The sequence below is a fragment of the Elephas maximus genome, chromosome 4 (genome assembly GCF_024166365.1).
Source record: "Elephas maximus indicus isolate mEleMax1 chromosome 4, mEleMax1 primary haplotype, whole genome shotgun sequence".
NCBI lineage: Eukaryota > Metazoa > Chordata > Mammalia > Proboscidea > Elephantidae > Elephas > Elephas maximus.
Genome location: NC_064822.1, coordinates 184,652,899 through 184,677,312, shown reverse-complemented (window position 1 = coordinate 184,677,312; position 24,414 = coordinate 184,652,899). Strand labels below are relative to the sequence as shown.

General features: G+C 40.2%; 2 protein-coding genes across 2 annotated transcripts in view; both read left to right on the top strand.

The window, feature by feature from the left end:
* Positions 1 to 24,414, top strand: part of LOC126076495 (uncharacterized) — a 170,717-nt gene that overhangs the window by 93,292 nt on the left and 53,011 nt on the right. The gene's annotated exons all lie outside the window — the stretch shown is intronic.
* Positions 12,816 to 24,414, top strand: part of MRTFA (myocardin related transcription factor A) — a 138,068-nt gene continuing 126,469 nt past the window's right edge. The window contains exon 1 of the mRNA XM_049885187.1: positions 12,816 to 12,834. The gene's annotated coding sequence lies outside the window, so the exon portion shown is untranslated. The remainder of the gene's footprint in view (positions 12,835 to 24,414) is intronic.

The following is a 24,414-nucleotide window of genomic DNA, read 5'->3' as shown; positions in this document are numbered from 1 at the left end:
CATCCTCACAATCTTTGCCATATTTGAGCGTATTGTTGCAGCCACCGTGTCAATCCATCTCTTTGATGGTCTTCCTCTTTTTCACCGACTCTCAACTTTACCAAGCTTGATGCCTTCTCCAGGGACTGGTCCCTGCTGATAACATGTATAAAGTACATGAGACAAAGTCTCATCATCCTTGCTTCTGAGGAGCATTCTGGCTGCACTTCTTCCAGGACAGATTTGTTTGTTCTTCAGGCAGTCCGTGGTATATTCAATATTTTTCACCAATACCACAATTCAAAGGCATCGATTTTTTTTCCAGTTTTCCTCATTTGTTGTACAGCATTCATGTACATATGGGGCGATTGAAAATACCATGGCTTGGGTCAGGTGCATCTCAGTCCTCAAGGTGACATCTTTGCTTTTCAACATTTTAAAGAGGTATTTTGCAGCAGATTTGCCCAATGCAATACATCATTTGATTTCCTGACTGCTGCTTCAATGGGTTTTGATTGTGGATCCAAGTAAAATGAAATCTTTGACAACTTCGGTCTTTTCCTTGTTTATTGTGATGTTGCTTATTGATCCGTTGTGAGGATTTTTTTTTTTTTTTATGTTGAGGTGTAATCCATACTGAAGGCTGTAGTCTTTCATCTTCATCAGTAAGTGCTTCAAGTCCTCTTTGCTTTTAGCAAGCAGAGTTGTGTCATCTGCATATTGTAGGTTGTTAAGTAGTCTTCCTCCGATCCTGATGTTGCATTCTTCTTCATATAGTCTGGTTTCTTCGATTATTTGCATACAGGTGGAGTAAGTATGGTGAAAGAATGCAACCTTGACTCGGTATCCCCTTGTTCTGTTCAAATGACTACCTCTTGGTCTATGTACAGGTTCTGAATGAGCACAATTAAGTATTCTGAAATTCCCATTCTTCACAGTGTTATCCATAATTTGTTCTGATCCACACAGTTGAATGCCTTTGCATAGTCAGTAAAACACAGGTGAACATCTTTCTGGTATTCTTTGCTTTTAGCCAAGATATATCTGACATCAGCAGTGACATCTCTTGTTCCACATCTTCTGAATTCAGCCTGAATTTCTGGCAGTTCTCTGTTGAGGTACTGCTGCAACTGCTTTTGAATTATCTTCAGCAAAATTTGACTTGTGTGTGATATTAATGATATTGTTCAATAATTTTCACATTCTGTTGGATCACCTTTTTTAGGAATGGGCACAAATAAAGATCTGTTCCAGCCAGCTGGCCAGGTAACTGTCTTCCAGATTTCTTGGCATAGATGAGTGAGTGCTTCCAGTGTTACATCCTATTCATATTGGCCAATACTAGTCCATTTCAGCTCACTAATGCCTAGGGTAGCGATTCTCATGCGTTCTATTTCATTTCTCACACCTTCTAATTTTCCTAGATTCATTTGACATTCTGATTATTAATGGCTGTTTGTAGCTGTTTCTTCTCATTTTGAGTTGTGCCGCATCAGCAAATGAAGACGCTGAGTGTTTTACTCCATCCATGTTATCAAGGTCGACTCTACTTGGAGGAGGCAGCTCTTTCCCAGTTGTATTTTGAATGCCTTCCAACCTGAGGGGCTCATCTTCTGTCACTATAGCTGACAGTGTTTTGCTGCTATTCATAAGATTTTCACTGGCCAATTTTTTAAAAAGTAGATCACCACATCCTTCTTAGTGTGTGTTAGTCTGGAAGTTCTGCTGAAACTTGTCCACCATCGATGACCCTGCTGTTACTTTGAAATACCGATGTCATAGCTTCTAGCAACACAGCAACATGCAAGCTACCACAATAGGTGTACTGACAGGCGAGTGGTGGAATTCCAGTACTTAGAGATAATCACTTTCCCACTCTTAGTTTTTCATCAAACATTGTGCAAGGCTCTTGGAGAACCGTGGGTATCAGAAAGAATCCCTGTTCCAAAAACTCCCCATGGATTCCATCTCCCGGAGAAAATCACTGTTACCATATTGCATATTTCCCTCCAATCTTTTTCTAAATGTGTATTTTGAAAATAACTGAGTTAATACTATAAACCCAGTTATGTATCTTGCTCTTTTCATTTGGCAGTAGTAGCTATGTCACTGAAATATTTTTACAAATTTGTCAAAATATTTTTACAAATAACCTTTTTAATGGGTGTATAACATTCCTTTCTGTGCCATCATTTTTTTTTTTTTTTAATCCCCCTGTTTGGACATTGGAATCATCTTTTAAACTGTGCTTTAGACGAGAGTTTCAGAGCAAATTAGTTTATCCTTCAAAGATTTATATACAAACTTCTGTGACATTGGTTGCAGTTCCCACAATGTTGTGTTAGCCTTGTCCTCGTTTCTACTCTGGGTTCCCTTGTTTGTATTCATCCATTTTTCCTGTCCCTTCCTGGCTGCTCCTCATTTCTTTTATGCAGGTATTGTCCATTTGGTCTCGTATACTTGATTCATCTAAGAAGCAGGCTCTTCACACATGTTGCTGTTTGTTTTATATGCCTGTCTAATCTTTGGCTGAAAGGTGGGCTTCGGGAGTAACTTGAGTTTGGAGTTAGAAGGATGTCTGGGGGCCATAGTCTCAGGGTGAATCTTTTTTTTTTGTTTGTTTTCAGTGTTGGCTGTTCTTTTTTTTTTTTTTTTATTGTACTGTAGAGGAAGGTTTACAGAACAAACTAGTTTCGCATTTAACAGTCAGTATTTTTTTTTATATACACTGTTCTGTGACATTGGTTAACAACCCCATGACATGTCAATTCTCTCCCTTGGGTTCCCTACTACCAGCTTTCCTGTTCCCTCCTGCCTCCTATTCTTTGCCCTTGGGCTGGTGTGCCTCTTTAGTCTCATTTTGCTTTATGGGCCTGTCCAGTCTTTGGCTGAAGGGTGAACCTAGGAGTGACTTCATTACTGAGCTGAAAGGGTTTCTGGGGGCCATACTCCTAGGGTTTTTCCAGTCTCTGTCAGGCCAGCAAGTCTGGTCTTTGTTTTTGAGTTAGAGTTTTGTTCTGCATTTTTCTCCAGCTCTGTCCAGGACCCTCTATTGTGATCCCTGTCAGAACAGTCAGTGGTGGTAGCCGGGCACCATCTAGTTGTACTGGACTCAGTCTGGTGGAGGCTGTGGTAGATGTGGTTCATTAGTCCTTTGGATTAATCTCTCCCTTGTATGTTTAGTTTTCTTCGTTCTTCCTTGTTCCTGAAGGGGTGAGACCAGTGGAGTATCCTAGATGGCTGCTCATAGGCTTTTAAGACCCCAGATGTTACTCACCAAAGTAGAACGTAGAACATTTTCTTTATAAATTATGTTACGCCAAATGAGCTAGATGTTTTTGGGGTGAATCATTTTTAATTGTTTACGCTTATATGAACGTCTTTTAAACCTTTATCTGCATTTTGGATTTTTTTTTTTAGGAATGGAAATATTGGCTGAAACAATTTGACCATTTTAATACTGAAAAATTTATTCGGTGACTACTGAGCACCACCTTATGCTAAGCATTGGAGAGACAGTGATGTTTTAGTTCTCGGCTTAAATTTCTTTCTCACAGAGATCTTTCTTGATCAACCCCTCACCTAAATGAGAACCCTCGCTGTGAAATCTTTGTTATTCTGCCGTAATATCTTGTGCTTTTTTTTTTTTTTTTTTCAAAGCACTTACCACAGTTTGTAAGTATGAACTGGCTCTCTTTCACTTACTGTGAGTTACATGGAGACAGTCTCTCTAATGCTTAGTAGTTTCCTTTGTCGTTTTTGTTTTTTACTTTGAGTGTTGGTTAGAGATTTTCATATTGACTTCATTATTAGAGCAGGGACAGTGTCAGGCTGATTCACCCTTGTCTTCATGCCCACACTGACATCGTCACTGCCTAATCACAGCATTACATTACAGACATCCGGTCTGAATGAGTTGCCTGTTTACATTTGTGATTATCACAGCTGTTAACATTTACTGTACTTCGGAAAGTTAGCTGCAAATGTAGCCTTCACCTATCCTGAGGCCAAGGAGTAGCTTACCTGTGGAAATGAGGGAGCATCTTCGCCAGGGTCTTCGTCACTAGTAGGTTGTGGTCACTGGAAATGGAGTCTGCCGAGGGCCTGTAGCGACTGGCCTGGGTACTGGATTACGTTATCTTTTGGGTGCTTTCACTTTGCCCAACATCAGGTGTGTGGGGGAGAGAGTTAACTGGTTGGAACCTGGGAAATTTTGATATGATGATTAGATTTTTGTAGAGCTGAACTTCAGTAAACTCACACATGCCCTTGTGAAAATCCAAATCAGAAATGGACATAGGAGCTGAACTACATTTCAGTGTCTGAAGTCCCACCAACCAAAAAAAACCATATCCATTGCCGTTGAGTCAATTCCGACTCACAGCAACCCTATAGGACAGGGTAGAACTGCCCCATAGGGTTTCCAAGGAGCACCTGGTAGATTCAGACTGCCCACCTTTTGGTTAGTGGCTGAGTTTTTTTTTTTTTTTTAATTTTTCTTGTGCTTTAAGTGAAAGTTTACAAATCAAGTCAGTCTCTCATACAAAAATTTATATGCACCTTGCTATACACTCCTAATTGCTCTCCCCCTAATGAGACAGCACGCTTCTCCCCTCCACTCCCTGTTTTCATGTCCATTCGACCAGCTTCTAACCCCCTCTGCTCTCTCATCTCCCCTCCAGACTGGAGATGCCAACATAGTTTCGTGTGTCTACTTGATCCAAGAAGCCCGTTCTTCACCAGTGTCATTTTCTGTCCCATAGTCAAGTCCAGTCCGTATCTGAAGAGTTGGCTTTGGGCATGGATCCTGTCTTGGGCTAACAGAAGGTCTGGGGATTATGACCTCCGGGGTCCTTCTAGTCTCAGTCAGACCTTTAGGTCTGGTCTTTTTAGGAGAATTTGGGGGTCTGCATCCCACTGCTCTCCTCCTCCTTCAGGGGTTCTCTGTTGTGTTCCCTGTCAGGGCAGTCATCGGTTGTAGTCAGGTACCATCTAGTTCTTCTGGTCTCAGGTTGATGTAGCCTCTGGTTTATGTGGTCCTTTCTGTCTCTTGGGGTCATAATTACCTTGTGTCTTTGGTGTTCTTCATTCTCCTTTGCACTAGGTGGGTTGAGATCAATTGATGCATCCCAGATGGCCGCTTGCTAGTGTTTAAGACTCCAGAAGCCACTCTCCAAAGTGGGATGCAGAATATTTTCTTAATAGATTTTATTATGCCAATTGACTTAGATGTCCCCTGAAACCATGGCCCCCACACCCCGCCCCTGCTATACTGGCCTTCGAAGCATTCAGTTTATTCAGGGAACTTCTTTGCTTTTCATTTAGTCCAGTTGTGCTGACCTCTCCTGTATTGTGTGTTGTCTTTCTCTTCACCTAAAATAATTCTTATCTACTATCTAATTAGTGTGTAAGTGTTCCAGTCTCTCCACAACCTCTCCAACATTTATTATTTTGTGTTTTTTTGGATTAATGCCAGCCTTGTTGAAGTGAGATGGAATCTCATTATACTTTTGATTTGCATTTCTCTAATGGCTAATGATTGTGAGCATTTGCTCATGTATCTATTAGCCACCTGAATGTCTTCTTTAGTGAAGTGCCTGTTCATATCCTTTGCCCATTTTTTAACTGGGTTGTCTTTTTGTAGTTGAGTGTTTGCAGAATCATATAGATTTTAGAGATCAGGTACTGATTGGAAATGTCATAGCTAAAACTTTTTCCCAGTCTGTAAGTAGCCTTTTTACCCTTTTGGTGAAGTCTTTGGATGAGCATAGGTGTTTGATTTTTAGGAGCTCCCAGTTATCTGGCTTCTCTTCTGCATTTTTAGTAATGTTTTGTATACTGTTTATGCCATGTATTAGGGCTCCTAATGTCCCTATTTTTTCTTCCAAGATCTTTATTGTTTTAGATTTTTTGTTTAGGTCTTTGATCCATTTTGAGTTAGTTTTTGTGCATGGTGTGAGGTATGGGTCTTGTTTTTTTTTTTTTGCAGGTGGATGTCCAGTTATGCCAGCACCATTTGTTAAACAGGCTATCTTTTCGCCATTTAATGGACTTTGGGCCTTGTCAAATATCAGCTGTTCATATGTGGATGGATTTCTGTCTGGATTCTCAGCTCTCTTCCATTGGTCTATGCATCTGTTGTTGTACCAGTACCAGGCTGTTTTGACTACTGTGGTGGTATAATAGGTTCTAAAACCAGGTAGAGTGAGGCCTCCCACTTTGTTCTTTTTCAGTAATGCTTTACTAATCCGGGGTCTCATGCCCTTCCATATGAAGTTGGTAATTTGTTTCTCCATCTCATTAAAAAACATCATTGGAATTTCAGTCGGAATTGCATGGTATCTATAGATGGCTTTTGGTAGAATAGACATTTTTACAATGTTAAGTCTTCCTATCCATGAGCAAGGTATATTTTTCCACTTATGTAGGTCTCTCTTGGTTTCTTGCAGTAGTGTCTTGTAGTTTTCTTTGTATAGGTCTTTTACATCTCTGGTAAGATTTATTCCTAAGTATTTTTATCTTCTTGGAGGCTACTATAAATGTCATTGACTTGGTGATTTCCTTGTCGGTGTTCTTTTTGTTAGTGTAGAGGAATCCAACTGATTTTTGTACGTTTATCTTGTATCCTGATGCTCTGCTTAACTCTTCTATTTGTTCCAGCAGTTTTCGTGAGGATTCTTTAGGGTTTTCTGTATATAAGGTCGTGTCATCTGCAAATAGAGATACTTTTACTTCTTCCTTACCAATCTGGATGCCCTTTATTGCTTTCTCTAGCCTAATTGCCCTGGCTAGGACCTCCAGCACAATGTTGAATATGAGTGGTGATAAAGGGCATCCTTGTCTGGTTCCCAATCTCAAGGGAAATGCTTTCAGACTCTCTCCATTTAGGATGATGATGGCTGTTGGCTTTGTACAGATGCCCTTTATTATGTAAAGGAATTTTCCTTCTATTCCTATTTTGCTGAGAGTTTTTATCATGAATGGGTGTTGAACTTTGTCAAACGCCTTTTCTGCATCAATTGATAAAATATTGTGATTCTTGTCTTTTGTTTTATTTATATGATGGATTACATTAATTGTTTTTCTAATGTTGAACCATCCAGCAGCTGAACTCTTAACCACTATGCCGCCAGGGTTTCCAGGTTCCACAGAGATCATAAAAAGGCATTCATTATTTCTGTGCATACCTGTCTATACTACATTCTGTCATAGGCACTAATATCAGTTGTTAGTGAGGTTGACAGCTTTTGATTACTAAAAGATTAATTATTTTATAGGTGAGCTAGGCTCTCTGTTTTTCTGGTTCTCCTATTCATTTCGTACAGTTTGGGCATTTTCATTGTCATTAACACTTAATATTCCTGAGAGTATTATTGTGGATTTTCCTGTTTATATTAACCCTATCCTTCAATGCTTTGGATAATTTTAGTATTCCTCATGTAGTTTTTAAATATAATTAACACCTTTAGCATGTGTTCTAATGAATATTTTAGCAGAGTGCATGTCCATTTTGGATAGGTAGTGAGTGATTCTTTTGTCGTAATGAAGTTTTCTCATGGTGTTTGAATTTTCTGCAATAAATAGGGCTTTGCATTCCGTTTAGAATACGTTTATGAATGCTGTCACGTGTCAGACACTTGCTGGCTCTGGGAATAGAGACAGTGAGCTATGTGCTAAAGAACAACAACAGAAGTGGGCACAGGTGCTGAGGGACATTTGTTGCTGTCAGTTGCCGTTGAGTCGATTCTGACTCGTGGTGACCTCACATGTGCAGAGTAGAACTGTCTCATAGGGTTTTCAAGGCTGTGACCTTTCGGAAGCAGGTCACCAGGCCTGTCTCCTGAGGCCCCTCTGGGGAGGTTTGAACCACTAGCCTTTTGGCTGGTAGTCTAGCATTTAACCGTTGGTCACACAGGGACTCCCCAGGGGAGGCAGAAGTGAGGAGTTTTAGCATGTCCAGGGAGGGTGTAGAATGGAAATTCCAGAACACTTAATTGTGCTCATGAGGAACGTGTACATAGATCAAGAGGCAGTTGTTCCGATGAAACAAGGGGATACTGCATGGTTTAAAGTCAGGAAAAGTGTGCATTAGGGTTGTATTCTTTCACCATACCTTTTCAATCTGTATGCTGAGCAAATAATCTGAGAAGCTGGACTATATGAAGAAGAATGGGGCATCAGGATTGGAGGAAGACTCATTAATAACCTGTGTTATGCAGATAACCCAGCTTTGCTTGCTGAAAGTGAAGAGGACTTGAAACACTGATGAAGATCAAAGACCACAGCCTTTGGTATGAATTACACCTCAACATAAAGAAAACAGAAATCCTCACAACTGGACCCATAAGCAACACGTGGTAAATGGAGAAAAGATTAAAGTTGTCAAGGATTTCATTTTCCTTGGATCCACAATCAACACCTGTGGATCAGCAGTCAAGAGATCAAAGGACGCATTGCATTGGGTAAATCTGCTGCAAAAGACTTCTTTAAAGTGTTGAAAAATAAAGATCCCACCTTGAAGACTAAGGTGCACCTGACCCAAACCATGCTATTTTCAGTTGCATCATATGCACGTGAAAGTTGGACAGTGAATAAAAGTTGATACCTTTGAATTGTGGTGTTGGCGAAGAATATTGAACATACCATGGACTGCCAAAAGAACAAACAAATCTGTCTTGGAAGAAGTACAACCAGAATGCACCTTAGAAGCAAGGATGGGGAGACTATATCTTACATACTTTGGACATGTTGTCAGGAGGGATCAGTCCCTGGAGAAGGACATCATGCTTGGTAAAGTAGAGGGTCAGCAGAAAAGAGGAAGACCCTCAAGGAGTTGGGTTGACACAGTGGCTGCAGCAATGGGCTTAAGCATAACAATGACTGTGGGCATGGCCAGGACTGGGCAGTGTTTCGTTCTGTTGTACATAGGGTGGTCATGAGTTGAAATCGACTCGATGCCACCTAACATCAACAACAATGGAGGGTGTGAAGAGGGTGTGAGAGTGCCAGGATGAGAGAAGACTTTCTGGAGAAGGCAGCTCCTAAACTGAGGTTTGAAGAATGAGTAAAAGTCAGTTGATAATGTGGATGGTTCTAGATAGAAGTGAGGCGGGAGAGGAGCAGCAAAATTAAGAAGCTATTTGTGAAGTGCAAAAATATTCTTGTGAAAATTTTTAACCAAATTGGATCAACGTCTATATCTAACTCCTAATTTTCTAGAGGGAATCCCTGGGTGGATCAGTTATTGTGCTTGGCTGCTAACCGAAGGGTTGGAGGTTTGAGTCCACCCAGAGGCACCTGGGGAGAAAGGCCTGGCAACCTACTTCTGGAAAAAAAACATCCACTGAAAAGTCCATGAAGCACAGTTCTACTCCGACACATGTGGGGTTGCTCTGAGTTGGGGTCTGCTCGACAGCACTAGTTAGTTTACTGGAAACGGAGGGGGTGGGTCAGCATGTTAAATGACACCATGGGGTTACAGTTACCAAGCTCCAAAATTTTGGGGAAACAACCTGGTTTCTTCAACAAGTAAGTTACAAGAAAAGCAAAGAGGGAAGTGGGATCTATAGATTAAAAGAGACACATCCGTGAAGATGCAATGTGTTGTCCCTTTTGGACTCTGATGTTCTTATATCAACTCTAAAAAAATTATGAGATGGGAAAATTTGAACAACTGATTGAATAGTTGATGATATTAAGGAATTTGAAAAATTTAGGTATGATAAGGGTATTATGATTATATTAAAAAATAGTTCTTGTCTTTTAGATACACAGGATTAAGATGAAATCATGTGATGCCTAGAATTTGCTTCAGAAGCTTCCATTGTTTGCCCTGTGTGTGTGTGTAGGGGGTGTGGCAGGATAGATGAAACAATTTTGGTTGTATGTTGATATATTTTGAGGCTGTCTGATAGGTAGATAGCAGTTTATTATTACCATTTTTTCTACTTTTGTGTATGTATTTCTATAATAAATTTTTAAATATTAGGGCAAGAAATATTAAGGACCTGAAATGACGTGAGTCAGCCTTTAGGTGGTAGTTAAAATTGTAAGAGAGGGTGAGATTACCCAGGGAGAAGGGCAAAGAAAAAGGGGCCACTTGGGATTCTGAGAGGGAAAGGTCAGATAGAGAGATGGGAAAGTAGGGTTAGCAAAAAGAAGGAACTGGAACATTTAAGAAGAATATGGAAACTATAACAAATCCAGGAGAAAGGTCAACTAGCATAAAAACTTGTCTGATTATCTTGATCGTGAACTTTAAAGGCCTTTGGGGAGTCTGTTAGTAGGGAGTCGGGGTGGGGAAAAGCTGCGTTCATAGCTTAAACGTTTTAAAACTGTTGATACTCTGCAGCATCGTGAATCAGTAGAGGCCATGGATCATATTAAATGTGTGTGGATTAGCTAGAGAGTTATGATTAAAAGGAAAAGAGAAGCTCTTATTTTACTAGAAATAAGAGTTATCCTTCATTCCCTTGGTGGCGTTAACTTGAAAATCGTGTTCACTAGTGCAGAGGCCTTGTTAAAGTTTACTTTTGTTCTATTTCTATGAAATTTTGCTAATTCACATAAAAAAAAAATAGTGGAACTGAAGCTGTCATAGGAGTTTAGACTTATAGAACCTGTGAAACTTGCCCTAAAGTCTGCGTTCATGATGAGTCTGTCGCTGTGCTGAGAGTCTTAAGAGTAAATGCAAACTCTTAGCCGTAGGTAGGCCAGATCACGTTGTTTGTGGTTTCTTTCTTTTTTAAGCTCACTGTTTTAGACTTCTGTGTGAAAAACTGACTTCTTTTCTTCAGCTTTTTTTTACCCCAAAGTGTGCGTGAGATATTGGGCATGAAATTGCTCTGAAAAAGTTAACAAATCAGTTGAAATGTGATGTTACTGTTATCACCGGCATGACTGTCAGTATTTCTTGTGGGGCTGCAGTATTGATGGTGGTGGCATTTCAAGCACTCTCCTACAACAGAGAAGGGTTTTAGCAAGGAGAGAAACAGCCCTCGGCCCTTCTTCAGGGCAGGGATCTTCTAATTTATATTTGTTTCCCTGTAAACACGGAACTGTGAGAACTTGTTTCCTTTGGAAAACCCTCACGCAGCAAATTGTACACCCACGTAGGGACAAAGGAATGAGTCAACCTTTTAGGGATGCTGTCACCTTGGCTGCTAACCCCTGACCGGACTGTTCTGCAGGCCGAGAGTTGAAATGTGCCTGTTTCTCATGAGGCACTTTGGAGGCTTGTTTGCCACAGCGGCCAGTGTGAATGCTGTTGGCCGCAGGCCTGTCTTCCCAGAGCGGCATTTAGCCCCCACTGGCTGCCACTCCGCACTGCCTGTTGAGTCATCCCCACAGTTCTATATAGAGCTTTTCTGGCTTTTCTTGTAGACATAATGTTCTTGGAGTGAGAAAGGAAGGAAGTTTTTCTCTCCTCCAAGGCTCCACAGAATCTCCCCTACCCCAGATCTGCATTGTTTTTTCTAATCACAGAATATTAGCTTCAATCCTTTGAGGCCATTTTCTCTTTTAAGGTCTCTTCGTGCTTCATTTATCATGTGTTTGACTATGTAAGCATTAAGGCATTCCCTGGGCTGTGTGCAGATACAGGCTCCGACTTCACCAGAAAGATTGAGGAATTCTTGGTAAACATGCCATACACGGATCTCTTGTTTTCAGTCTTTTAAAAGTCAAACATGCTGAAAGGTGTCTTCATATCATTATTATGAATGTCAGTTATTAAAAAGTACTATGAAGAGGATAAATGAGCTTTTCATTTGGATAAATGAAAATTTGCTGAAATTAAAAAAAATTTAAGTTTTCGTTTTTTGTAATGGAAGGTAAAATGCCACATTCATTGTTATTTAGCATATCATGCTGTGTGCAAAAAGGATTGAAAAGTAGAAAAATGATTTATGTTTTCTTTCTCAGGAAAAGAAAATTCTTACGCATTGGAACTATCTTCATGTCTGTTCCATGCATCTAGCATGACCCTGAAGCGTTTTAGAAAAGTCAGATGACATCAGTAAGCTGTTTATTCATCGATCAGATGTCTCATATAGGCACAAGTAAGGGGTTCTTTTAGGAGACTGGCAGATCTGAAAGAGAGATTACAGCTCCAGAATGTGTTCAGATGACTTTTTGAAACATATTTTAATTGAAGTGGGGGTGGAGAAATAGTTGAGCTTTCCTTGGTATCTATAAATATCACAGATGAAAACCCGTTGGCGCTCTTTTTCAGAACCCTTACTCAGCATACACATTTATCTGTATGTGTGTGTATCTCCCCCACCCCCCCTTCCCATTAATGGCCAGTAATTGAACAGTTGCTGTGATAGGATCGAGTTGTTTGGGGTGTGTTTAATTTGTTGCTCTAAACTGCGTTAGCTGCAGACTCCCTTATAATAGGGTTCTGAACAAAACCTCATTTTCTTTTTTTTTTTTTTTAAAAAGAGCGAGGAAAAAAAGCAGTTGATCTGTTTTCCGAAAGTCTCTGTATGTCTCTCCCTTCCCCCGGAGACGAATAGCAAGGGGAGGAGCTCATTCACTGTTCTAACCACACTTCATATGTCTTAACTTGGGTGCTTTTTGGTTTCCTGTCAGCAGTCAGTCAACTCTGTACCATCTCAACTTGCCTGAAGGGTGGAGAGATTGGTAGCTGCTCCGAGTAGGGAAGTGAGTTCTCACAGACTGTTCGGCGCATCAGGCATGTGGGATTGAATTTATGAAGGCTTTCAGTAACCTGTGAAGACCTTTTTTTTCCTGTGAATTTGGATTTCTTCATCATATTTGTGAGCCGTTGTTTCTAAGAATCTGTCATGACTCTGCTGGAACCTGAGATGTTAATGATGGCTGTACAGTCAGGTAATTCCCATATTTCCTACAGTTCTTATGTGCAGTAGGCTTTTTCAAAAGGCTGGACAGAGATGGGGAGGAAGATAGAGGGTAAATAGAAATTGTCCAGTAAAAGTACTGTGTTTTTGGTGTAAAAAAATTTATTTTTCTCTAATTGCAAATTCTAGTTATTCAGACATAGTTTTGAATTAGATACTTACTGATATTAAGACCTTTCAATAAGGAGATCTATCTGAGGAAGAAAACCTATTTGCCTTCTTTAATCAAGTATTTTATTATTGGCTGTGTGCTGCTTTTAATGAGGATCGTTAAATTGCTCTTGCTGTTCATACATTACTGCCTTTGATCTCTGGTCCCCACTCTGTTTTTATGTCTCTTTGTGAACACATCTCTGAATTTTTTTTCTTTAGCTGTTCTTTCTCTTTTGCGGTATAGCCTTCTTTATATCTCGTCTTTTGGTTCTGTGGAAATGTGCTTGATGACACATAGGATTGGGACTCTAAATTTTGAAGATGGAGAAGTTTGAGCAAGGATGCAATAACAGAAAGGATGCAGGGTTTTGGAAATTTTATCTCTAAAAACATTTTCCCCAATTCAATTGTGTCTTTTAAAATATTTTTTATTCTTGTTATTTTTTAATGGTTTCTTTTACTTTTGGTGTTTTTGAACTTGTAAGTCAGATATCTAAAAATAGGGAATGTTCTTTCGTTATTTTTAGATTTCTGCTGAAATGTAATTCATAGTGTTTTCCTGTTTCAAAACATATCTTGAAATATTCATACAAGTGGCACTTGGAGACCTCTTCCCATACACTGGCCTCCACTCAAAGGACAATAAGACTCCTTAGTTCTGTCAGATACTGTCTCTGGCAGAATTGGCCTCACCGTTCTCCTTGGGGAGCGCTTAGGTAGTATGTTGAAAGATCCAGATATCTATCAGTTGAAGACAGGATCAGATGCTATCAGGGAAGGGATAAGGAGCAAAGATACCATTCTGTTCCTTCTGGTTTTACAGTTATGGCCACAGGAGTCACTTACTGGTTGAGTTTTTCTGTTCATACGTGCTATGCATTCCAGGCTGCCTTTCCTTTTCCTCCCACAGATCTGTTGAGCTTTGTGTTCTAAACAAGATAGTATGCTTATCTGATTGTTAGCCATCTGTCTTTGATGAGATAGCTCCCAGTTAAACTGACAGGGATTTTCGTTCTCTGCCTGTATTCCAGTTCTCTGCTGTATCGGGGCAGGTACATGTTTTATCTTAGGGGGATGTACTTTGGCATTTGAACTCTCTCTCCCCTTCTTTAATCACCTTGTTGGTTACAGATCATCTCATTCCAGTAACTTGTATTAATAAAGATTAAAAGATGGTTTGCTTTCCCATAAAGGGGTCTCAGTGTTCCCAGCTGTGTAAGGGAAAGGGACTCGATATTTTCGTCCTGCCTGAGAGCTGTTTCTCCTACAACATATGTTGGGCAGGGCTAGCCACCCATCTGTTGGGCCAGTTACTTCATAAAACTTTCAGAGGATAATCATATGTAAGACAAGTATGGATGAAATTGATGAGGGTGTTGGATACAGTGGAGTGAGAGGTCTGCAGAGAACAGAACGTGTGTGGACTGTCTTTTGCTTGTGTGCGTAAAAGTAGAGAAACTGGATATCGGAAGGAGTAATAAACTGATTTCCCTAGTACCTGCCATTCCTCAATGTTCAAACACTGTAATAATGTGTTGGTTTTGTAAAATTGTTTCTGTAATAGCTATAGCTATTACTACTTTGGATTGTAACAGTAATTTGACAGCTACAGAATATCACACTGTAGTCATTTATGATGGGAAATGAAAAGCATCTGTTACGAAAGCTCAGTCAGCCAAAAGCCAACCATTCTTCTGAAAATTCAAGACGTTTAGGCTTTATCTATGAGCCATAGATTTTCTAGCAATAGAATATTAGAACCTCCCTGTGATACTATCCATGACTATATGCTTTATAGGGGAAGTTGCCATTTAATGAGATTTTTAAAGTAACTAAACCCCTGTAGACAGAATTCAAGATGCCAGGTCTTTACCCTCAATTGAATGTTAGGACAGTAGATATCGCCGCCAAGTTCCAGGGGACATTATGTGTTTACCAACAGCTTTCATTTGGTACTTGGGGCTTGGAGATTTTGGTGAGGAATACTTGTATATAAGACCTTCGTCCTCCGTGCACTGCTGGTTGTCTCTTACTGACCCTTTGAGATCCAGTTCAGATGCTGCCTTTCTGCGCGACGTCTCTTGGTAGAGCCGGCTCTTCCTTCTCTCCATTTCCACACCACCACCTTTACAGTGGACACTAATTATCACTTTTACTTGTCTCCCTCAGTAGATTGTTAGTTTCTCAAGGGCAGTATATTTATCTATTTATCTTGATGTCAAGTATATTTGGCTTCTGACGTTGTACTTGGCACATGGTAGTATTCTTTGAACAAATGACTTTGGTTTGGCATACTTCACCTAATACACAGGCATGTGCCTTTTAAATAAAGGTTTTCTTGAAGTTTTGGGGATCTGTTCTCACATGAAGAAATGAATCCTCTAACCACCACCCTATATTTTAGCCAGTCCTTGTCCCAAGCAGGTCCTATAGAAAACATGCTTTACAAAGCTGAAATTCTTCCACATTTCAGGATGTACAGTGTGTACCCTTTCTGTCTGCCTTAGATACATCTCGTTGAATCTAAGTGCTCTGATTAAGCGATAATTGGAGGATCAAAGCCTCTATCACCACTGTGGAAACCTGTCTGGGTCATTATGACTAGAGAATGAATGATCTGGGACAGACATTACGGGACACCAGAAGCTAAAACTAAGGGAATATTGGGGCACAAAATTGAGTTGGATATGTTTTAGAATGGAGGAATGCTAAGGCTCAGCCCTTGATAGGTGATACGTAAGGCTTTGGCCCTGTCTCTGCATCTAGCCATTGCATACCTATTCCTAGTTTACAGCCCTATAACAGAGGGGCAGAATTCACTGACAAAGCAAAGGATTGAGGCAGTTTCTTAGGTAGGTATGTTCAGTCTTACGGCATACACCAGATCGTGATTCTTGATGAGACACAGGGGTTCAGTTTGTTTTTCTCCCGGTTACTCTCTCACACACACACACACACACACACACACTGACACACACACACACACTGACACACACACTGACACACACACACTGACACACACACACTGACACACACACTGACACACACACACACTGACACACACACACACTGACACACACACACTGACACACACACACACACACTGACACACACACACACACTGACACACACACACATACAGTGTGACACAAACCTATGGACCCCCTACCCAACCTAAGACATAGAGCACAATCCAATCTATATATACACTGAAGTCCTCTTTTGTTTGTTTTTAACTGTGTACCTTTTGAGCCTTTTATATTTTGTACCACATGCATGTTACCTGTTCATAAAGTAGTTTTTAAATTAATTATCAATTTTTGAAAGTTCTTGGTCCATTTACTCTCTTACCCTTTGATGTCTGTCTGTATACTTAATTTCTGTATATCTCTTTAACTTCTGGTGCCTGATCATTGCAGTTTACCACTAAACTGTATTTTAGAATAGTATGGATTAGAGAGAGGGCAGTGGTAATTAATGAAAATAAAGTTGAAGAAGGGATGGTGGGGCAGAAAGGGCAGATTATGGGCAGATAGTTTTGCCTCTTTTGGTTGTAGATTACCTCTTCAAGGAAGACCGACCTGCTTGGATTCGCATCATTCAGGTGCGTACACAGCTGGTGAAAAAATTCAGAACCTTCCGAATCTAAGAACCTTTTGGATCTAAGACTTCTGAATTATTAATGTAGGCTTTAAAAAAAAAAACCATATTTGGAGTTCACATTCAAGGGATTTCTGAGCTTGAATAAGACATAAGAAAACCTTAGATATTTTATTGTCCCTTCCTTTATTCAAGGTGAGAACGTTGGCTCATTGAGGGTAATTTATTTCGTGAAAGCACATAATTAGGGGCAGAGTTGGAAGAACTCGTTTTCTTACTCCATGCCAGTGCTCTTTCTGCTATAGCATGAGTGTAGAGAAACCACAGAGATTTCTGATGTGTGACAGTGTTTATAATTTTCCCCAGAGATCTTAGTTTTCCTTGGGTTTTTCCGTTGCAAGTTTCTGTCACTACTCAGACTAACTCCCATCTTAAGAGGTGAAGATAAAAACCAGTGCCTGGGTGTCCGTCTCCTGGCTCCCAGGGAAGTATAGTCAGGATGCTGCAGGCCCCTGGTGCACTCTTATCTTGCTCTGTCTCCTCTGGCCTGATGGTGATCTCATGTCTTAAGGATGACCTTGGAAGACAGGCAGACAGACAGACAGCTGTCGTCGTCAGTACTCTGGGTCACATCTTACTGCCCTTTCTTTGACTCCTGATTTATCTGGGGTCCCCTTAGAGTTAGGACCCAGATCAAAAGAATTTGGATTCCTCTGTCTCTTTCCATCTTTTTTTTTTTCCTCCTTTTTGTTTCCTTTTGGATGAGGCAAGCTGGTAAGACCATGAACCACAGTTTTAGCTTTATTAAACAGTGCCAAATTAAATAAAGATGAGCCTCATACGGTTTTGTTTTTTTTGGAACTTCTCTTTTATGATTACCACATGTGTTATTTTTGAAAGGATTTTCTTTATAATAACAAGGAGGGGAAAGAAAACTGAAAAGCTCTGCTCTACCATCAACACAAAACCAACTTTCTCAGCCCTACTCTCATCAAGCTAAAAAACAGCACCAGGCTGGAGCGCATAGTGTCAGGGGCTGGGGCATCCTTAATTTGCTGCAGAGCCATACAGATGGGGTGGTGGTGGCAGTAGGTGAGTACCGAGGGCCTAGAAAAGAGGAATAGATGGCAACTGCAGAGAAAAAAATAAACTTAGTAGTGAAATTTTTATAGTGTGTCATCATTTTAAAGTGTTTTTATGTATCTCATTTGATCTTAACAACAACTCTTTGAGATACCTGTATCTTCAGATTTTACAGAGGTGGAAACTGAGGCTCAGAGAGGCTTAAGAACATACAGTGAGAGATGGAACAGATGTTTAAATTCAGGTTTTTAACTTTAAACATGACTTTTTCAACCATAGTATGCTAAAATCTTCCCAACACGGAGAGAAGGCTGGTTTTCTAAAGGTAAAGAGTATTACAGGGAAAAAATCATACTTTGAGCTGACAGTTTTCATGTCTGATATATGTATCACTTTATACTTGCCCCATATTTTACATATATGCTGAGATCCTGGAAACCCTGGTGGCGTAGTGGTTAAGTGCTATGGCTGCTAACCAAAGGGTTGGCGGTTCGAATTCGCCAGATGCTCCTTGGAAACTCTATGGGGCAGTTCTACTTTGTACTATAGGGTCGCTATGAGTCGGAATTGACTCTGCGGCACTGGGTTTGGTCTTTTTGGTTTTGTTGAGATCCTATTTTGTCATTGGCAAAAGAAACTAAAACGTGTTGAACCCTACCATTCAGTGAGAGAACATATGCAAAGCGTTGGGCATGGTGCCTAACATAGTATGAGTGTTCTATAAGGGGTAGCTCATGTTAGCCTCACTGTGGGCCAGACGGTTTGCTAGGCACTTTCCCCTACATTTTCTGATTTAACCCTAACAGCAGTTCTGCTTCAGTATTATCTGTTTTACAAATGGAGACATTTAAGTATTAATAGCCTTACCCAAGGTCACATGATCTTAAAGTGGTAGAACTGGGATTCGAACCCAGATTTTTCTGGTTCCAAAGACAAAGTTCTCTCTACTAGATCGCGGTCTCAGTTCAGGCCTGCAAGTTCATCGTGCTTCTTTACTATTCTCTCACTCAAAAGGATCAAACCTGATGTTTGCATTAGTTTAGTTTTGGAACTTTAAAGTACTTTTTCAAAATGATGTGGAATTACTGTTTCTATTTTAATCTTCCACCTCATTAAAACACATTTATTAAATGTCTTAGTTGTTGTGCTAGAGCTTTTAGACATTGTCTTCTCTCAATGCTAGTTTTTAACCTAGAGTCCCTGGGAGAGTTTCAGTTTTGCAGATGCTTCAGGGAAATTATATATCTGTCCAAGACCGTAGAGGCCAACCCAGATGCCAGGTTTCTTTACATTTGTCTGGAAACTAAAGATTTCAACAATCATGATCTTTATGCTGAGTAAAAACCCTGATTGGCAATGATATATGTGTATGATTAATTTTTTTAATGGAAAAATGAAGTAATTGCTAAAAGAAATTAATATTAACCTCTCTATGGGATCTATAGGGGAGAAAAAACAATAAAAGTGGAACTTAGTTTTAAGACATACCAATTTGGGATATACTTACTCATTTTTCAATGGATATTCACCTCATTAAGCTTAGTTACCAACTTATTCCCACATAGCTTTTATGATATGAATAATGTTTATGTAGAAGGCATCATTTTCAAAATACTCTTATTGTCTCATTGGTGTCTCTAGGAACTCTTAAAGGTAGGTAGGGAAGATCTTATCACCATTTTATTTACACTGAAAGTAAGATTACAAAGCTAAAACCCAGGTTTTGTGACTCATGGTTAATTAAGGCTTTCCCCTGAATGTGGTAAACCCGCTGCTTCTAGTTTGTTTGCTTGTTTTTAACTCCATGAAAATGTGTTAAACATTATCTGTTCTTTAACTCAGTATAAGAGGCATATGTTTAATTTTTGGATTAACTATTTTTCAGCTTAGTAAATTAGTGTTGTTTTTTTATTAATTCATCAAGTCATTAATTTCTTTGAATTTACAGATGGGCCTTTAATGACCCTATATATGGGGCTTAAAAAGTTATTACTTTTCTGATTTTACATGTATTTAATGTGCACCCCTTTTAAATATTTGTATGAAAATGACAATACTGACTCAAAATCAGCAGGACATGAGCTTTGAACTGATATTCCAGTCGTTGGAATAGAATTTGGCCAAGTCGTCATGGCTACCCAGTCGCTCTTATGAGCTGTGGTATTATTTGCTGGCTAGGGTTAGGGACTGGGTTAGGGTTAGGTGTATCATCTGTGGCCTTGGAGCAGGTTAATGCTAACCCTCCACATATGGACAAAGCCTGTAAATGGCTTTAAGGTTTTGTTAGTGCTGGGGTTAACTAACTAATCCATCTAGCTGTACTCTAGCATACTTGTGTGGGGCTGTATCTTCCAGAATGTATTTGAAAAGATGGTGCTTCCATTGCATAACCTATGACTGAAATCATTAGTTTTCCTGTTGTTGGCCCAACTAAAAAGACAGGATCAAGGATCAGAAGCAGAAGTGACTAATGTAAAACATTAGCACTTATAGTGAGTAAAGTTATGAACTATCCTCCAGTTATGGTCTCATCCCACATACGTAGGTATATATGTGTGTGTGTTTTTGTGTATGCATGCTTACACATATTTATCTCATATATCTGTTCTTGCCATCTTGTGCTACCACCTTGGTCCGTGCTGCCATTATCTTTTACCTGGAAATAACTTCAGTAGCCTCCTAATTGATCTTCCTGCTTTTGCCTCTGCCAGCCTACAATCTGTTCTCGATATGTGGTCCATGTCAAACCATATCCTTCCTCACTCAGAACCTGCTGTTGGTTCTCATTCACAGAGAAACCAAAATCCTTATAGTGCCCCGCAAGGTCCTATGTGGTCTTCCCCCAGCCCTGTAACTCTGTGACCTCTTCTCCTACCTCTCCCTTTGCTTATTTTACCCCAACCACATTGATCTCTTCACTGGCCCTGAACACCTTAGGAATGCTCCTGTTTCGGGGCTTTTGTCCTTGTTATTCCTTCTGTTTAGAGCACTCTTCCCTGGAGAGCTGCATGACTTACTCCCTCACTCCCTTCGGATCTTTGTTGAAATGTTACTTTCTTAGTTAGATCTTCCCCTGAATACCCTGTGTAAAAAACTCCATCACTTCCTAGCCCCTCCCCTGCTTTTCTTTTTCTCCATACCACTTATTGTCTGACATAATAAGTGATCTCTTTGTGTCTGTTCACCTTATCAGTTACTGTCTCGCTCTCCCAACTGGAATGTAAGTCTCACAGAGTGGGAGATTCCTCTGTCTTTTGTTCTCTGCTCAATCCCCATTGTCTTTAATGGTAACTTCACGTAGTAAGCATTTAATAATTTTTGAATAAATGATTTACAAAAAAAATTGGACTATGTTTTAAGCAAGTTTGTTTCCCTAGACCATGCCATTTAACTCTTGGATAGCGTGCACTAACTGGATGACTATGTAGTATAGTGTAGTGGTTCTCAACGCATGGTCTGGGGCCTTCCGGCTGTCCCTAAGACCTTTCAATGGTCCGGGATCAAAGCTTTTTATAATTTATACCAAAATGCTCCTTACCTTTTTTACATGAGTCTACAGTGGAGCTTTCCAGAGGCTACATGATATATGACATTGCAGTAGACTGAATGCAGACCCCACCTCTTTTATTAAATCACACTTTTTTTTTTTGTAATTAATTTTTATTGTGCTTTAAGTGAAAGTTTACAAATCAGGTCAGTGATTTACATACACCTTGCCATACACTCCTAATTCAACTCCCCCTAATGAGACAGCACAGATCTTCCCTCCACTCTCTCTCCTCGTGTCCATTCTGGCAGCTTCTGGCCCTCTTTGCTCTCTCATCTCCCATCCAGACAGGAGATGCCAACATAGTTTCATGTGTCTGCTTGATCCAAGAAGCTCGTTCTTCACCAGTATCATTTTCCATCCCATATTCCAGTCCAATCCCTGTCTGAAGAGTTGGCTTTGGGAATGATTCCTGTCTTGGGCTAACAGAAGGTTTGGAAACCATGACCTCCAGGGTCCTTCTAGTCCCATTCTGACCATTAATCTGGTCTTTTTATGAGAATTTGGGGTCTGCATCCCACTGCTGTCCTGCTCCCTCAAGGGTTCTCTATTGTGTTGCCTGTCAGGGCAGTCATCTGTCGTAGCTGGGCACCGTCTAGTTCTCCTGGTCTCAGGCTGCTGTAGTCTCTGGTTTATATGGTCCTTTCTGTCTCTTAGGCTCATAATTACCTTGTGTCTTTGGTGTTCTTCATTCTTCCTTGCTCCAGGTGGGCTGAGACCAATTGATGCATCTTAGATGACCGCTTGCTAGCGTTTAAGACCCCAGACACCACTCTCCAAGGTGGGATGCAGAATGTTTTCTTAATAGATTTTATTATGCCAGTTGACTTAGATGTCCTCTGAAACCATGGTCCCCAAACCCCTGCCCCTGCTATGCTGGCCTTCGAAGTGTTCAGTTTATTCAGGGAACTTCCTTGCTTTTGGTTTAGTCCAGTTGTGTTGACCTCTCCTGTATTGTGTGTTGTCATTCCCTTCACCGAAAATAATTCTTATCTACTATCTAATTAGTGAAAACCTCTCTCCCTTTCTCCCTTCTTTCCCCCTCCCCCGTCCCGCAATCATCAAAGAATATTTTCTTCTCTGTTTTAACTATTTCTCCAGTTCTTATACTAGTGGTCTTATACAATATTTGTCCTTTCACAACTGACTGATTTCACCGAGCATAATGTCTTCCAGATTTCTCCATTTTATGAAATGTTTCAGGGATTCATCATTGTTCTTTATCGATGCGTAGTATTCCATTCTGTGAATGTATCATAATTTATCCATTCATCTGTTGATGGGCACCTTGGTTGCTTCCAACTTTTTTATTTTAAATAATTTTTATTGTGCTTTAAGTGAAAGTTTACAAATCAAGTCAATCTCTCACATATAAACTTGTATACACCTTACTACATACTCCCACTAACTCTCCCCCTAATGAGTCAGCCCGCTCCTTCCTTCCAGACTCTCCTTTCGTGACCGTTTTGCTGGTTTCTAACCCCCTCTACCCTCCCATCTCCCCTCCAGACAGGAGGTGACAACATAATCTCAAGTGTCCGCCTGATGCAAGTAGCTCACTCCTTATCAGCATCTCTCTCCAACCCGTTGTCCAGTCCAATCCATGTCTGATGAGTTGTCTTCAGGAATGGTTCCTGTCTTGGGCCAACAGAAGGTTTGGGGACCATGACCACTGGGATTCTTTTAGTCTTAGTCAGACCATTAAGTCTGGTCTTTTTATGAGAATTTGGAGTCTGCATCCCACTGTTCTCCTGCTCCCTCAAGGGTTCTCTGTTGTGCTCCCTGTCAGGGCAGTCATTGGTTGTGGCCGGGCACTCATCTAGTTCCTAGGATGATGTTTCTAGTTCATGTAGCCCTTTCTGTCTCTTGGGCTCATGATTACCTTGTGACCTTGGTGTTCTTCATTCTCCTTTGATCCAGGTGGGTTGAGACTCGTTGATGCATCTTAGATGGCCTCTTGCCAGCATTTAAGACCCCAGAAGCCACACTTCAAAGTGGGAGTCAGAATGTTTTCTTAATAGAATTTATTTTGCCAATTGACTTAGATGTCTCCTGAAGCCATAGTCCCCAAACCCCTGCCCCTGCTCCGCTGACCTTCGAAGCATTCAGTTTATTCGGGAAAGTTCTTTGCTTTTGGTCCAGTCCGGTCGTGCTGACCTCCCCTGTATTGAGTGTTGTCCTTCCCTTCACCTAAAGTGGTTCTTTTCTACTATCTAATTGGTAAATAACCCTCTCCTACCCTCCCTCACCCCCCCCTTTTGTAACCACAAAAGAATGTGTTCTTCTCAGTTTAAACTATTTCTCAAGTTCATATAATAGTGGTCTTAATCAATATTTGTCCTTTTGCATCTGACTAATTTCGCTCAGCATAATGCCTTCCAGGATCCTCCATGGTATGAAATGTTTCAGATTCATCACTGTTCTTTATTGATGAACAGATTCATCACTGTTCTTTATTGATGCGTAGTATTCCATTGTGTGAGTATACCGTAATTTATTTATTCATTCGTCCGTTGATGGACACCTTGGTTGCTTCCAACTTTTTGCTCTTGTAAAAAGTGCTAGGATATATTCCAAGGAGTGAGATTGCTGGATTGTATGGTAGTTCTAGTTATAGTTTTTTAAGAAAGTGCCAAATCGATTTCCAAAGTGGTTGTACCATTTTACATTCCCACCAGCAGTGTATATGTGTTCCAGTCTCTCCGCAACCTCTCCAACATTTATTATTATTAATTTTTTTGATTAATGCCAGCCTTGTTGGAGTGAGATGGAATCTCATTGTAGTTTTGATTTGCATTTCTCTAATGGCTAATGATCGTGAGCATTTCCTCATGTTTAGCAGCCTGAATGTCTTCTTTAGTGAAGTGCCTATTCATATCCTTTGCCCATTTTTTAATTGGGTTATTTGTCTTTTTGTAGTTGAGTGTTTGCAGAATCATATAGATTTTAGAGATCAGGTACTGATTGGAAATGTCATAGCTAAAACTTTTTCCCAGTCTGTAAGTAGCCTTTTTACTCTTTTGGTGAAGTCTTTGGATGAGCATAGGTGTTTGATTTTTAGGAGCTCCCAGTTATCTGGCTTCTCTTCTGCATTTTTAGTAATGTTTTGTATACTGTTTATGCCATGTATTAGGGCTCCTAATGTCCCTATTTTTTCTTCCAAGATCT